At 39.6% G+C, this 17,042-nt stretch overlaps 1 pseudogene; it reads left to right on the top strand.

The window, feature by feature from the left end:
* The first annotated feature begins 226 nt into the window (after window positions 1–226).
* The window catches only part of LOC118616985, a 48,865-nt pseudogene continuing 32,049 nt past the window's right edge, over window positions 227–17,042 (top strand).

A 17,042-nucleotide genomic window follows, 5' to 3' on the forward strand; every position in this document is an offset into this window, starting at 1 on the left:
CACAGAATCCAATGTGCCGGGTGATAGGTGTAAACTTTTGGTCTTTATTGGAAAAGTCCAGCAATGATTATAAATAAAGATGATAAAGGGCGGCATTTGGATGCTCCTGTCATGTTCATTTACTTATTATACCTGTTAATTACCTTTATGAGCATCACCATCATCACTACTTTAGGAAACAGAGGCTCTCAGTAGAGATAAAGGAGAATTCCACAGTTAGTAAACGATGGTGTCAGGATTTGCACCCAGTGACTCCCAAGTCACTGCTCTTGCTACAGCAGCCTGCTTGCTTGCAGGTTCTCAGCAGATGGGCACCATAGGAACACAGACATGTCTGGTAACACGACGATGCATGGAGATGCTGCCAGGTAGCCATACGGTGGGTATTAGGAAAGTCTGGTCGGGAGTGATAGAACATCTGCTGCGAGCCCAGGTTCATGGGCAGGATTCAAGTGCTGAAAGCACGGGCAAGAACCAAGCAGCGTCCAGTCTTAGGAAGATGAGTGTTCCTGGCAGTTATCAACTGCAGGCCCTCTGGCCAAGTAAAAGTGATCGTCTGAAACAGAACATGGGGGATGAGTCCTAGTAGCCATTTACTAAGAAGAACTAAGAACAAGGATAAAGTGGGAACAACAGTGAAATGGGAGAAACATATTTCATTTTCATTGGCGATAGGGACCTATGAATTGTGGACCTTCCTCTGATGAGTATGGAAATGGTCCCAAGTCAGGGTGTAATGGAGACTGAAGGTGGAGATTCAGAGAGGGAACATTTCTGGGGCTTCCTTTGTGGTGGTAGGAATTGAGGTGAAAATTACAGAGTCAGAGTCAGAACTCTGTTGTGGGAAGACGTTAGGCTTTCCATCTCTTGGACTTTTGGAAATGCTTTCCAGCTTACAGGGTACTTGATGACTTCTGTAGCACTTTTCCACTTTTAATTGTGCCCTGAAGCCTTATCTAATGAGCCCTCCATCTGGCTCTCTGATCTTCCCTTTATCAATTTCCTTTTCACCCATGATTCTCTATCAGGATTGATAAAGGTGGTGGTGATATTTTGGGTAGGACAATTCTTTCTGGAGCAGGACTCTTTTGAATAATGCTAGATATTTAGCATCCTTGGTTTCTATTCATGAAATAGTAGCAACAAGCACCCCCTCCCCCAAGATATCATGTGACAATCAAAAGCCCCCCCCCCCCCGTTTCTATCATTCCAGTGGAGACTCGCTCTGTGGCTTTCTGGTGCCCCTTCACTTTAACATGCCAAGCTCAGTCTCTTCTCAGGGCTACCACATTTGCCTGGGATCTTTCCAGGACATTTTCTATTACTTCTCAATTTCATTCTCTGTGTCACTTTCTCCAAGAGCTCTTCCAGCCCCCTTCTGAGCATTTATCATGATCTGAAATTACTTACTTTTCTTTGTTTCTTTCTCTTTCTCTTTTCCCCTGCCACTGTAGAGTGAAATCTTTGTGAAGAGAGGATTTTGTGCTTCACATTCACCACTGTACTTTGGCACACAGTGGAATGCCTGGTGCGTAGGAGTTTCTTACGTACTTTTAAACTTTATGAATGAAAACACATTGAGTTCTGAGCATTATGAATAAAAGGGGCAGATGATCACTTTCCAAGATCCTATATGAGATGTCTGCATCACATGGAAAACAAAATTCATATGTTGAAGTTTAACCTTCAGTGCTCAATATGATGGTATCAGGAGGTGGAGCTTGTAGGAGGTGTTGATCCCTCATGATTGGATTGGTGCCCTTATTAAAGAGACTCCAGAGAGTTCCCTCATATCGCCCATCATAGGAGGACACAGCAAAAGACACCTTTATGAACCAGAAAGAGGGCTCTCGACAGACACCAAATCTGTCAGTATCTTGATCTCAGACATCCAGCCTCCAGAACTGTGAGATGTAAATGGTCATTGCCACTAGGCCTCTCAGTTTATGGTATTTCGTTATAGGAGCCGGACAGACTAAGAACATTGTATGTGAGATGGGCACGTCTGTGTGGGTGCTGTGACAGAACCACAGGAGCAGATGCAGAGGACACTGACTCCATCGAAGAGGTGAGCGAGTGTGACGGCAGTGACTGAGAGGGAGTAGGACAGAGTGGGCCCAGGTGGCAGCGGGACCAACTGTGAGGAGCAGGGATGGTCCTGGAATTTTATGTGACTGGTTGTTGGCCGGGTGTGTGAACATGAAGAGTGTGAGCAGCACTGAGCATGGATGTGGCTGTGTGAGCGACTGTGAGTTTATGAGGGGGAGGGACAGATGTGTGTGACTGGCTGATGGGACAGTCGTGAATATTGTGTGAGCAAGCGTGAGTGGGCTAGGATTGTAAATGGTAGGGCTACATGTGAGTGATTGTATGAAGGCGGGGCCTGGTGTGGTTGATTGTGAGGGTGAGTTGAAGTGTGCCCCTGGGTGTGTGTGAACAGGACTGAGTGTGTCTGTGCACACGCTGGTACCATTGGAAGTCAGATAAGAAGGTGGGCCAAGATCAAGTAGGCATGTAGGAATTAAGAGACAACATAAATTTGAGATCTAAAGCAAGAAAGCAGCTTACTTGGCAGGAGCCAAGAGAACATAATTATTATACAATAATTCAAGGAAAGAAATAATTTTAAAAAATCATGAGAACAAGAAGGCCCGGCTGGTGTGGCTCAGTAGTTGAGTGTCGACCCATGCAACAAGAGGTCATCGGTTCGATTCCTGGTCAGGGCACAAGCCCAGGTTGTGGGCATGCAGTTGGGGGCATGCAGGAGGCTGCCAATTGATGTTCTCTCTTATCGATGGTTCTATCTCTCTCTCCCGTCTTCTCTCTCTCAAATCAATAAAGAATTTTTTTTTTTTTTAAATCATGAGAACAGGAGGGCAGGATGAGAGAATAAGGTCAGCCTACAGCTAGCAGTATAAGCACTTGGGCTCCATCAGGATAGAAACCAAGCAGACACCTGGGGAGTAGACTTGCTGTGCCCGTCATGGGAAGAAACCTTCTCAGGTGCTTGTTGGCAGAGCATGGGCTAATTCCAGGGTGGGGCCCCTCAGTGCTCACTGATGAGACCAGGAAGATGATTGAGGCCCAGTAAGAGGGGAGAAGAAGTCCTGACAAAAGAATTAAATTGTTTAGTTAATTGAGCTATTTATCTTTTTTCACCACCAGGATTCATAAAAACTTAAAAAATTTCATTCAACACAGAGATTCCAATACGAACAGCAGAGGGGTCTGATGAGGCAGTCTGGTCTCTGCAGCTTGTGTTCCTTCCACCCCTGAGCAGTGTGACTCCCATCAGGCTCTGTCTCCCCTGCCCTCTTCTCTTTCTTGTAGGTTCATTCTGTTAAGAACTAATTTCTTAAGATTAAAAATAGAGATTACTGCTCTTATATAAGTAAATAAATAAAGAAATTAAACTGAATGTCTGGGTCAGAGCTACATGTCAGATTGTTTGCAGTAAGTTGTATAAAGGTTATTTAGAGGGAAGAAGGTGTGTCTCTCATATACACTGAATAACCAAAATTTTGATATGGCTGCTAGATACCACTTCCCTTGGAGCCAAGGGATAATATATAATAATCTCTAGATGATAAATTAAAGGTGTATTAGCTAAGTTTCCATGAACTAAGGTCCAAGAACCCCCTGAATTCATATGCAAAAATATGATGACGCATTTCTACTGAATGGAACATTCATAATGCGCATAGAGTCTCAAAGAGGGACTCTGACCACCTCAAGACTGTGAACTGCTGTTTTAGAGATTACCCCTGTACAAACATTGAATTCCTTGTGTCAATTCTGTCTCAGTGGTTTCACTAAACTGCTCCTCAAATTTTGCTACTGCTGAGTCTGACTCGGCCTTGACCTTCAATGGATTGTCTCAGAAGCTTCTGCAATCCTTAAAGTCAACATCAAAGGGTGAAAAAAAAAAAAAAAAGAAGAGGAAATTTGCCATCTATTCACATTAAAGGAATATAAAGAAATTCAGTTTTTCTGTATCTATAATAATTATTTATACCAGTTTCCATGCCTGTTTTTTAAAAACATTGTACTAGTTCTTAAAATATTGTATTCTTTTAACACGTTCATTTGATGATCTTATTTTCAGTTTTTGGCATATCCATAATTTTGATCATTTTAGATAATATTCTTTCAAAATCAAGAAGAGCCTCTATCTCTCTCTTTGACTATTCCTTTTTATATGTGTTACATTTATCAAGAGGAGTTGCATTTATTTTAATACTATTTATAGGGTAGATCCAGATTTTGTGGGACCTTAAGTTTATACAGTCTTGGCACCCTCTTTAAGAGGGAGAGCAAATGCTGTTAGAACTCCAATGCTAGGGACTTTCTCTGGACCTCGGGCGGGTGAGAGGCCCTGAAGCGTAGGCTTTACTAGCATCAGCCAAGCAAATGATGCACATGGTGAACACACCTATTTACCATTTTAATGTTGGCTCAGGGCAATTTTGCTTTAATTTGAAGACCACCCTTAAGAAGAGCTACCTGGTTAAATCATTTATTCAGTGTTAGCTGGAAGGAGTTATACAAATTTAGGCTATGCCTGAATCCACAAGAATCCAAGTACCACAAGCATCTAGAACCAGATGGGTAGCTCAGGGAACAGCTGTTTCAGTTTACAAGCTCAAAACAAGAGGACAAACTAACTCTAGAAACTTGTTCCCTTGAGATGCTCAGAGCAGTGTCCTGATTTAGAAAGGAAAAAACACAGAAAGGAAGCCTTGTTCTAAAAGGCAGGTTTTGCTTTAGAAAAAGGGTTGCTTCATATTCATTGGTCCTGAATAAATTAGGAAGGAGAAAAAAACCCACATTGTTATTATGGAACAATCGATGGGGCTTAATTGTTTAAAAAATAATTGTGAATGGGATGAGAGAGCAAATATGAGTGAACAAGAGAGAGTAGAAGGAGTTACATAGAAAAATTGTTATATGCAAAAAAATATTGGTTTGAGCATACAAATGAAATTTCCAAATGTGCCGTTAATAATTTCATTTTATGATGAATTTGTAGGCTGCTAAGGATTCCAAATTTATCGAAGAAATATCTGATTGCAGCAAAACAAAGCTTGCCTGGCTTTGGGACAAAACAGGCTTTGGAGAGAAAAAAGTGTAAAGTAATTCTTACTATAAGGTCAAGGTCAAAATACTGCATTTCTTCTGCTTCACTAAATAATCTAAAGATGTCTGGAAAGGCGCCAATCAATTGCAAATATGGCTGAGGGAAACTGTTCAGGGAGAAGGCCTGTGGCAATAGCAGTCTATGAAAACATTCCCTTTTCCTTTCCCTCTGCCCAAGTGAAAATTAAACCTTGATTATCCCTTTATCAAAGACGGGTACTCATTTGCCAGTGAAATGTGAAATTGCATCTCCTGAACATCAAGTATCCAATTTTTCTTATAGAAAATAATTTTATTTTTTTGTTACATAATTTTAAAAGACATAATGTCTCTTTGGGTATGATTGGGGTGTGTGTGTGTGTGTGTGTGTGTGTGTGTTCAAATAGCCCTATTTAGAGGAATATTTTAAAATCTGCCTTGGATTTGTTGAGGGTTTCTGGTTTGATTAGGACATCTGAGTAAATAAATAAAGATATTAATGTGGTGATATGGAAACAATTTCTCAAAGGTGGTCTATATCCAGGAGTCCTATCAAACTTGAAAATGTATTATACAATTCTTATTGCTCTCTCTCTCTCTCTCTCTCCACACACACACACACACACACACACACACACACATATATGTATGTATATGTGTATATGTATGTGTATGTATATATGTATGTGTGTATATATGTGTATGTGTGTATATATGTATATATGTATGTGTGTATATAAATGTATATGTATGTGTGTGTGTGTGTGTATGTGTATATGTATAGATACATACACACACACATGTGGAAAGATGCAGGTCTAATCAGTATAATTTGTGTGGTAATCATTAACAAAATTCTCCCATTATGTCCATCTATTCACCTTTTGGCTCATGATAGAACTGAATTCCATAATCCCTTGGTCCTTTTATATCTAGGTTTGAACCATGTGAGTTGTTCTAGCTAAATATTTATGAGCAAAGGTGATATTTCCTACTATGGTTGGTTGCAGGGCTCACTAGATCCCACTTTTGCTTTGTGATGTTTGAAATGGTGGGTGTTCAGTGAATTTGGGTTTCTAAATGACTAGGTGAGCAGAACCCCTGTTGACTTATTATGGATATGTAACATGAGTAAGAAATGAAACTTTCCTGGTTAAGTCCTTTAAAAATTGGAGCTGTTTGTTACTGCAGCATATCCTAGGCTATTCAGACATCTACAATCTGACAATAAGGGCAGACTTGGAGATGGTTTACCAAAAGTATAATTCTGACTCAGGTTGAAGAAAACAAATCCTGTTTGACACCAGGTACTGCCGTCTCTAGAAATAAAGAACAATTGCTTTAATTTGTACAGATTCTAGTGTGTTTTTTTGACTGAAACTCAAAGAGTTTGTTGTACTGTTCAATTTTGATAAAATTAAGCAGAATAAATCACTTGGAAAATCCATTTTTGTCTCTAGAGCTGTTCATGGACTCTTTTCAGTAGCAGGAAACAGTTCTCCCTGCCTTGGATACAGCGTAAGCAATGCTAGTTTTTCTTAGCAAAGTTGAACCTTCAAGTAACCATAACCTTGTGTTATAATATATATTTATACAATGCAAAAACTGATAGTTTTTGTTGTTGTTGTTGTTGTTTTGTTGGGTGGGGTCCTCTCATTAAACACATTTTATTGATTGCTGAGTTGTACAGCCAAAGGTGTTATAGAGAGTGTCTTAGGCAGATGCCTAAAAATGCTGTTTGTTTGCAGAATCCAGGGGACTCTTAATTTCTAACAGAATGTCACTTTCTTGAGGCTGGATGCAAATGTATTGTTTCAGCCAAGCTTTTTGAAAAATTAACTTATAATTTTTTTCCCTGCTTTATGACACTTTTACTCACTCTCGTAAGGTTTAATCACCATCTCCACACCATGCCTACTCTGGCAAAGGTCTCTAATTTACTCCAAATCACCAAGATCTTTGGACACATTTTAGACTTATTATTTTGATTTCTCTGCAGCTTTTGAAACTGACTTATCACTTCCTTCTTGACATTCTTCTCTGCCTTTGTTCTTTGACACCACTCTAGCTTTGAGTTTCTGTTTGTCTCTATTTTAAAGCTCAGTCATGAGCAAAAGTACTATATTGAAAATATTCACCTGCTGCTGCTTTGATTAGGATCATCTATGAAGATCCTACACTCAATGTATCAAACAGAATTCATGATCTTCCCCTTCCCAAGTGTCTCCACCTCAAAGCCCGTTCTTTTAAAAAATATTTTCATTTTTGATGAATTAAACTTCCATCTGTTGAGCTATTAAACCAGAGAGATGGGAGTCATTACTGATCCTTCATACAGGGTGGGGCAAAATAGGTTTATAGTAGTTTGTATGGAAAATAATTCAATAATTAATAAATAATAATACAAGAATAAACTGTGTTTTGCATACTCACAACTGTCAACCTACTTTGCCCAACCTGTATATCAGTGTTTAAATCTTATTATTTCGAGTGTCTAAATAGCTTTTGAATTTAACTTCCCCTGAATATTCTTGTTAAAGCTACCATATTTCTCTTTGTCTATTTTTTTTCTTCCAAGAATTAATATAACAGTTCCCTAACTAGTTTACTTTCTTCTTGTCTTAACTTTCTAATTTATCTTCCACAGGGCAGTCAGAAGTATCTTTCCAAAGACAAATCAGAATATTTTACCCCTTTGAGCAAACCCACCAGCGATTCTCCATTGATTTAAAATTATACTCCAAACTCTTTTGTATGGTATATAATGCCTCTTAGAATAATGAGCTCCTTACTTTTTAATTTATTGTCTTCTTTAAAAAAATTTTTTTTTTCTTTATTGATTTGAGAGAGAAAGGAAGGAAGAAGGAGAGAGATATAGAAACATTGATGGGAGAGAACATCAATTGGCCACCTCTTGCATGCCCCCCACTGGGGATTGGGCCCATAACCTGGGCATGTGCCCTAATCAGGAATTGAACCTGTGACCTCTTGGTGCATGGATTGACAACCACTGAGCCACACCGGCTGGGCTATTGTTTGTCTTCTTTATGCACACTTCAGACCTCTAGAATACTTTAGGTCTCATAATATATATTTTTTCTTTTACCTTTCAAATAGGTGTTCCTTCTGCTTGGACTAGGATGTCTGATGTATTCCTGGAACTTACCTGGTTTTAGCCCCAAATGTCTCCCCCAACCTGGCAACCCCTTACCCCCAGGCAATACGGATGGTTGATCACTTTAGCTCAGAATTTCTCTTTCCTTTTTTGTCATCCTGATTTGTTCAAGAGACTGCTTAAATTGACTTCTTCAAAGTCTTATTCCAAACCCTAGTTTCCTCCAGGCTGCAATGTGTCTGCATGTGCCCCAAGGAACGAGGTTACCATATTTTATTTTAATCTAGTTTTGCTACACTTAGTGCTCTTTGAAGAGAGATGCTCTATTTTGTCCACCTCTACATCTCTTGGTCTCATGCACATCTAGAATAATGTTTAACTCATGGTAAGTCAGTGAAAATACTAGCTGTATGGTATCAGGAAGCCCCAGGGCATGTATCTTAATGCTCTATTTAGCAAGTATCATAGATCCTTTACTGATTAAATTAGTCTAGGATTTCTAAATGTTTGCATTGTTTTCACCTTGAAATAAAATGCTTTCCCTCCCCTCATTTAATTTACTGACATTATTTAACTCAAAAGTAGTGATCATTTTCCTTGTTCTTTTAAAATATCTTCCATCACATGTTTAACATTCATTTGCTATATCCCTCCTGTTTTTCTCTCCTAAAAGATTTAGAGTTGTTTAGAATACTTAAGAATATTTTCAAAAAGGATTTTTTATAGCACCCAGTTATGCCCAAAAATGTACTGTGTGTGAAATGCTAGGTATAAATTAAGGAAGTTTGACTTCTTCTTTCCAGAAGTTTACAATCCAGGGAGTGAGGCAAGCATGTAGAATTAGCTACAGAACATTTTCTTAAGGATTTCATTTGGCACGTGGGCCTGAGAACTAGAGATACAAATTATGGATATACAACATAATGACCTGAGAATCTCTTTTAACAATGTACAAAATGTGCAGTTGACAGACAGGTAGAGTCAGGTATTGCTTAGGGGGGAAAAAAAAGACCTGGTCTATCTCCTGTGTTTCTCCTTCACTACGCTATTACTATACTCAAGATACTTTTTATCACAAAATGTGTGGTATTTTTCCCTTACCAAGCAACTGTTTGGGATACCAGCTGGAATTTAATTCAATTCTGTCACTGTCTACCTGGAGCTACATCAGATCCCACAGATGGAGAGCTCAGGTCCCACCCACTTCAGATGCCACACAAGTCCAGGTTGTCTCTGTGTTTCTGACTCATAATCTATAAATCAGAGGTTCTCACGGCCTCCTTTTGGGGTTTGATTAATTTGCTAGAGCAGCTTAGAACTTAGGAAGCAAGTTATTTATGTTCGCCAGTTATTAAAGGATATAAAGAGATACCTAGTGCAAGCTCTGGGGGATTCCTGAGCTCAGGAGCTTCTGTCCGCTTGGAGTTGGCGTGCGTCACCCTCTCAGTGCATGGGTGTGCTCACTGACCCGGAAGTGTTCCAAAGCTCATGCTTTGGGGATGTTTAAGGAGACTTCTCCACGTAGGCATGATCCAGTCCCTCTCCCTTTCTAGGGGATGATGGGTGGGGTTGAAAATTCCAAGCTTCTAATCATGGCTTGGTTTTTCCAGTGACCAGCCCTCATCCAGAAGCCATTCAAGAGCCCACCTAGAGTCTCCACATTAGAACGACAGATACTTTTATCACCCAGGAAATTACAAAGGTTATAGGAGCCCTGTGCCAGTCAGAGACCAATACAGATAGTCCCTGATTTACAGTGGTTCAATTTAGGATTTTTTAATTTTACTTTAGAGTGGTGTGAAAGCAACATGAATACTAATTTATGAGATATTCAACACTTTATTATAAAATAGGCTTTGTGTTAGATGGTTTTGCCCCACTGTAGGCTAATCTAAGTGTTCCGAGCATTTTATGGTAGGCTAAGCTAAGCAATAATACTTGGTAGGTTAAATGTATTAAATATATTTTTGACTTGTGGAGTCTTCCATTTATGATGGCTGAGAAACATCTGTGTGTATATTTTCTAATATTTTTCTGGTATTTAACTTGTTAGATGTCAAACACACACAAAAAGGCATATTTGAAACACAAAACAGAATCTTTCCTTTTTCCTTTTATTGTTTTTATTTATTTTTTTATTTTGCTACCCTATTTTTAATTTTAAAGAGCTTCTTGTCTCCCATTGGTGTTTTCAATAGCACCTTGTTCTTTCTTACTGATGTAAACTCATTTCTCAGAGATCGTTAAGAATAGTTTTTTAAAAGCTGTATTGTACCCTGCTTTGTCTTTATTTCCTCTGTATTTCTATGTTATTCTGGTTATTTTTCCTGTGAGAGGATTCGCTCACATGCTGTTGATCCTCGGCTGTTCCTGTGGTCCACAGCCCAGCTGCCGGTGGCACTGGGTGGCACTGCAACCACACAGCCCCAGGGCCCTCTTTTTCTTTTTTAAATGTCAGACATTACTAAAGAGTAACAGCTCTTTTTTTTTTTTTCTTTTCTTTTCACATAGCTATATACATAAAAAAACTGCTTGCAATTTTCAGGTTTCATTGATTTTGTTTCCTAGTTTTCTCACTTTCTTTCGCCTTCACCCCGGTCAAACCACCTTCAGTGCTCACTGGTGCTGATGGAAACGGCGGGCAAATATCTTCCACTCCGGCCCTGCACCCCTTTGGCTTGTCCTAGCCCAGGCGCCGACATAATGGTGACTTAAACAAAGCCTGGAGCAGACATTCTTAACCCGAAGTCTGTGAGCCCCTTGAATTACAGGCACAATATTTTGTTTGTGATTATTTTATGGGAGAGACATTATTAGTATTTTATCATATCCTGGAAAGATGCTATGATACCCCTGAATGTTGAAAACCATTCCCCAGAGATTCAAAATGGGGAGAATAGCTGGTGATCTCAACACTCATACCCATAAAAAGTCTCCATTATTTATCTGGAAAAGTGGTTACTGGAAATCCAAGGGGCATCTGTGATAGATTGCTATTCTTTTCTCCCCAAATAATGGTGGCAAAAGAATGATTTTTAGGGAAGTGTCTGTCAAACCGAACTACAGATATGTTCATTAGAAAACAGGCTCAGGTATGAATATATTTTGCATATCACAAAGATGCCTACATTTAGGAAACCTGTGGAAGAGCTGATACCCATTATTTCAATTCTATATGACTAATGCAGCGTTTTTTGATGTTTTAGTGATTCAAAGTCTGGAAATGCCATATTGCTTATGCAAAGTGGGGGTCACTGCTTTTAACACAGATAGTGAATCTAGAAATTCCAACCTCATTCAGAACAATCATGTTCTGACTTTTTCCTATTTGTGTAAATACTAATATTGCACCATATTGAACATTATTATTTTTTATGCACGTGAATATTTACTGGGAAATAGACCTGGGCTTAAAAAAAAAACAAAAACCTCTTGAGGCTTCCTTGACCTCATCAGGTTGTTTGCAGAGAGGCTATTTCACAAACACACAAGCTACAAATCAAAGAGATGTGACACCTTTTTATATTATCAGGCAACATGGTGAAGAAAAAAACGAAATGGAGTTTGTGAACTTTATTACTCAGGGTGACAAGTTAATATGTGGGTGATGGTGTGCCGCTCCCAAATGAGATTTGTTGCATCCTCAGAACTGCGTAAAATGTCTAAAGAGAGAGGGAAGTGTCCACGCCACAGCCAGTCCTGAGGAAGTTAGATTGCAAACCTATAAGCCCACAGTCGTTTGTAGGCGATCAAGTGTGTGAAGGGGAGAGCAGCGAGAGACTCTGCTTGCGTGAAGAATTTTAATGACTTTAAGTTTCTTTTCTTATTAATTTCAGCATAGGGAGGGCAGCGAGATAAAGAAGTCATCAATCTTATAGACGTTTTTTTCCCCTACGAAAGGCAATGGTTGATTTGGTGCAAGCATCATCATAAAGCAGGATGCCAAGAAATAGAATCAAATCAAACATGCTTTTATAGTTGTTATCATTCCTAAGAATATCTGCTCTTTCATAGGCATATGCCTTAGGAAGCATATGCTACTGGAGTTCCTGGTCTGTGCATGGGGTGCTGCTGGCCATTTGGAAAAGATGTGTCTATTGGATGTGATAGGCTGTTCCAAGAGACATCACTGGGTCTGCTCCCAGACCTACTTGTGATTCAAGGCTGTGAGTTTTCTCTTTGCACACAAGGCAGGTGAGTTATGTTACTTGCTGGGTAAAAAGGAGGGCAGGAGATGAGTTATCTGAAGGCATTTGACTCATTATCATCTGCTTCAGTATTGACAGAATGTCAGAAAAGGGTCTTTGAGTCAGGTAGAACTAAGGCCTTCTCTGCAACCGGCCTATCAGGGGCTTGTCTGCCCTGCTGTGCTAGACTGTGCAGGTGGAAACCAGATAAACACTAACCAATTACCTGATTAAATGGGCCAAGTGTTTGAATCTTGGCCCAAATAAATGGCATTTCTGTGTCAGTTTCCACATGTACAGTCCCCCCCCCCCCAAGAGTAGACTCAGAAGTATTGGAAAACTGTTTTGAAATCCTTATTAAAAACCCTAACACCGAGGCTCATGATATGTTTCCTCTTCACGTGGGTATGCTCAGTTTAAATAGCTTTATATTTTTACTTTTTATTTTAAAATGTAAAATAGCCCGGTTGATGTGGCTCAGTTTGTTGAGGGTTGTCCCATGCACCAAGAGGTTACCGGTTCGATTCCTGGTCAGCACACATGCCTGGGTCGCAGGCTCGATACCCAGGAGGAGGCATGTAGGAGGCATCTGATCGACGTTTCTCTGTCTCCCTTTCTCTTCCTCTTGAAAAAAATTAGTAAAAACGTATTTTAAAAAATATATAAAAATATAAAATAATTTATTTTGTTCTCTTTGGGGGCTCTAAAATAGGATCATTGAGCTTGGCTGATGTGGCTCAGTGGGTTGAGTGTGTCCTGTAGAATAAGAGGTCCCAGTTTGATTTCTGGTCAGGGCACAAGCCTGAGTTGTGGGCTCGATCCCCAGTAGGGGGTGTGCAGGAGGCAGCCAATTGATGTTTCTCACACTGATGTTTCTCCCTCTAAAAAAATCAATAAAAACATATTAAAACAATAAAATAGGATAATTTGATAAGACACTTATAATTGTCCACTTGGCCCAGAAATCCTGCCTTCTTCTGAGATGGCACTAAAATATTTGATCTAAAATATCACAATATTTTCCAGATTGCACCCTAATTCATTTTAGAAGATTGACCAGTATGAAAGATCAGAACTTGTCTATTATTTCCTTATTAAATCAGTGGAAAAATGGCTTTAAAAGAGACAGTCTATTGAATCCAAGAAAACATTAGTTGAGGGCCTATTATAGGTGAAATCCTGTGAAAGGCATTGGGGAGTAAAAAAAAAATATTGTGCCATCTAGAAAAATAAGTAAATATATTAACAAACAACTCTAACACAATATGATAAGTGCTATGATAGAGAATGTGGTTGTGTGCTTTGTGTCAGTACATTTCTGATTCCGTTAATCTCATTTGCCAAAGAAAATATTTTGGTTAATATTATTTAACCTGAGTTTTTGTAATGAGGAAATGTCACCTCTGTTCACCACTGGAAATGACTATTTATCAAGCTATTATTTACTTAGATAATTTCACCAGGTACAGGCATATCCTGGACATATTGCAGATTCGGTTCTAGACCATTATAGTGAATTGAATATTGTGATAAAGAGAGTCACATGGATTTTTTTTTTTTTTTTTTTTTTGGTTTCTCGGTGCATAGAAAAGTTATGTTTACACTATGCTGTAGTTTATTAAATGTGCAATAGCATTAGGTCTAAAAAATGTACATACCTTAATTAAAAAATACTGTATTGCTAAAAAAAAAAATGCTAACCATAATCTAAGCCTTCAGTGAAATATAATCATTTTGCTGGTAGAGTGTCATGCCTTCAATTTGTAAAAATGCTCTATCTGCAAAGCCTAATAAAATGAGGTATGCATGTATTGCCTTACAGATAACATTGAGGGAAAATAAAGCTGTTTTTTAGCAGAACTGTCTTTGGCTTATAAACTCTGATAGTCATAATATTTAGTGCATGGTGCACATGTAGTCTCCTACCCATCTGGTCTTTTGTGGAAGGACTAAATCATTTGTTTCTGTAGGATCTAGTACTAATGCAATACCTCACTGTGATTAATTTTATTAATCTCTTCCTTGGCCATTTTCTCCAAATGAGAATATTTACTGAGTATAAACTGAATTGCTTCAGAGGTTTTCAGAAATTGTTTAATGGCCATGCCCTTGATTTGTTCCTATCTCAAGGCTGAATTTTAATTGATCTTTTTTTTCTCAGAGACTTTTTCAATTTTATTTCTTACCACTTAAAAAAAAGGACTAGTTGTGTGTTCCATTCCAGGAAGTCCCTCAATTTCAGAACTCTGAATGAAGAACAAGAAAAGAAGAATTAGGGATACCCCGTAATCTTCCCTCGTGTCATGTGTCTATCTTCCTCACGCCCACTACACCAGGACCTGGCTCTACCACGCAAAGCCCTGTACAGAGACTTGCTCCGTAGTCACCTTCTTATCCACTACTCAGAGCCTCCTTGGCTCTTCACCCTCCTGCTTATACAGATTAACTTCCCCTTGGCATCTTTCCCTGCCAGGATCTGACCCCCAGCACTGCTCTGGAAACCCCAGTGGGTCTTATCTCTTATTCTTATCTCTGGCACTGGCTCAGCGCTGTGGTGGTAACTGTGGACATGAGTGCCTGCCTGCCTCCTTGCCCAGCTCCTTAATGACATAAGAGATCAGATTAGACCGAACAGAAGGAATGTGATTACCCCAAAGGGAGTGGCTTCAGTGCAGGAGGCCTTGGATATAGAGAAGAGACTCCTTTTCAGATACTGGAAGCTTTCTGTGACCTGACACAATGTGTCTCTTTAGTTATGACCCCCAGGGGACTTGGGTGAAGGGTAGTAACTTGAAATGATAGGAGTTGTATCAGCTTAATAGTAATATTATTTAACCCACTCTTTTTTTTTCCCTTTATTGATTTTAGAGAGAGGGGAAGTGAGAGAGAGAGACAGAAACATGGATGAGAGAGAACATCTACTTAGGCCTCCTGCATGCCCCCCTCTGGGGATTTGGCCGGAAACCTGGGCATGTGTCCTGACAGGGAATCAAACTGGTGACCTCTTGGTGCATAAATTGATGCTCAACTACTGAGCCACACCGGCTGGGCTTAACCCAGGTTTTTGATACAGATTTCCACTGCACAGTGTTCCAAGGCTATCTGAGTTTTACAGATGATTTCTCCTAAGTAAATCACCTCATTCTCCTGAGCAGAGCCCAGGTAGCCTAGTTATCTTAACTATAAAGAACTGATAGTCTCTGTCTCCTTGGGGGATATCTAAAAATACATAAAGCAAAATTATATCACTTTAAGTACATTATGACTTTAAAAGCATGCAGTCAGCCTCACCACATTTTCCTTTGCCGTGGAGAATTGAAACTGTTACAAGCGCAGACAAAACGAGGTTTCTCTTTCAGGCAGTTTTCTGATCGCTCTCTGCACGTCTGCTTAGGAACTCTTCAGTTTCTCAGAGCTCAATGCAACTGCAGCAGTGAGGCCAGAGGGGGGCACTAAATAATCATGATTGATAGAGTGGTTTGGCTGAGCGGTTGTGGGAGGCTCAGGCGTCAGGCCCGGGAAGCCTCTGCGTCTGCTTTGAACATTTGGGGCAGAATGCATATTGAGGTATCTGTGTTTACTAAATCATTGTCTAACAAGGAGCTGACACCGCGGCTTCCGTGGCCCCAAATGTGGTCTCCGAAAGGGGAAGCAGAGGTTGGCAGAATCTGTGGTTGCTAACATTTAGAAAGCCTTTGCACTCTGTGAAACTCTTCAAATTTCACTAATTCCCCCTACACCGTGGGAAGAACTGAGAAACAACTTTCCCATGTCCTTGGAAGGTACTGGGATGGGTCTTCCTTGATCTTTCTCTCTGAGGCAGAGAAATTATTGGCAGTTTCCAGCTTGAATTCTTCTTGATAAGTTGCCGAAATGTCTCTTTGGTCTCCAGGAAAAAGGGATACATTTATCACACTTCAACATTTATCTTCATCTTTGGCTATTTGAGAAAAGTCTGTATTCTTTGCTGTATTTTCTTAGGCAGGATTTCTAATCTGAAGGCAGCTTTCAAAAGTATTTCACCATGATTGCTGCAGTTATCTAGCAATTGGAAAAGGCATGTTTCATGTTGTTGGTACTTACTACCCTTTGTGGTATGTAGTTTGCTTACATGATTTATTGGTGGTGGATTAATTGAAGGCAGGGGCTAGGATAAGGGCAAAGAGGTTAGAATTTCCTCTATCCAGTCAAGGAGGACATAGATAGATAGCCTTTCTCTGCCAATATCTGATGGTTTTCAACTCTTCTTGCAAGATACATTTGAATACCAAAAGTAATTAGTTATGATCATGAGAAATCTAAAACTCATTTTAGCCCCCAACTCTCATTTGTCTCTTCAATTCTCCATTTCATGTTTTTTAGTATGATTAGGGGTATTTCAAAGTGTCCTTTTACTATCTCTTTTTGTAAGGTGTAATCTGTGCTTATTTTCTTTCCCATTGTGGGGTATGTGATGGGTAAACAAATGCAAGAACAGTTTTGACTCAGGAGGACAGAGCCTACGCGGACCCTTATGGATGCCGGCCCCATATATGCCCACATTTTAGCTTAGTGTTTAAGCACTTGGGTCCTGGAGCTAGACTGCCTTGCTATGAATCTAGGCTCTGCCTCTTACTGCCTATCTG

The sequence above is a fragment of the Molossus molossus genome, unplaced genomic scaffold (assembly GCF_014108415.1).
Source record: "Molossus molossus isolate mMolMol1 unplaced genomic scaffold, mMolMol1.p scaffold_m16_p_5, whole genome shotgun sequence".
Lineage (NCBI taxonomy): Eukaryota > Metazoa > Chordata > Mammalia > Chiroptera > Molossidae > Molossus > Molossus molossus.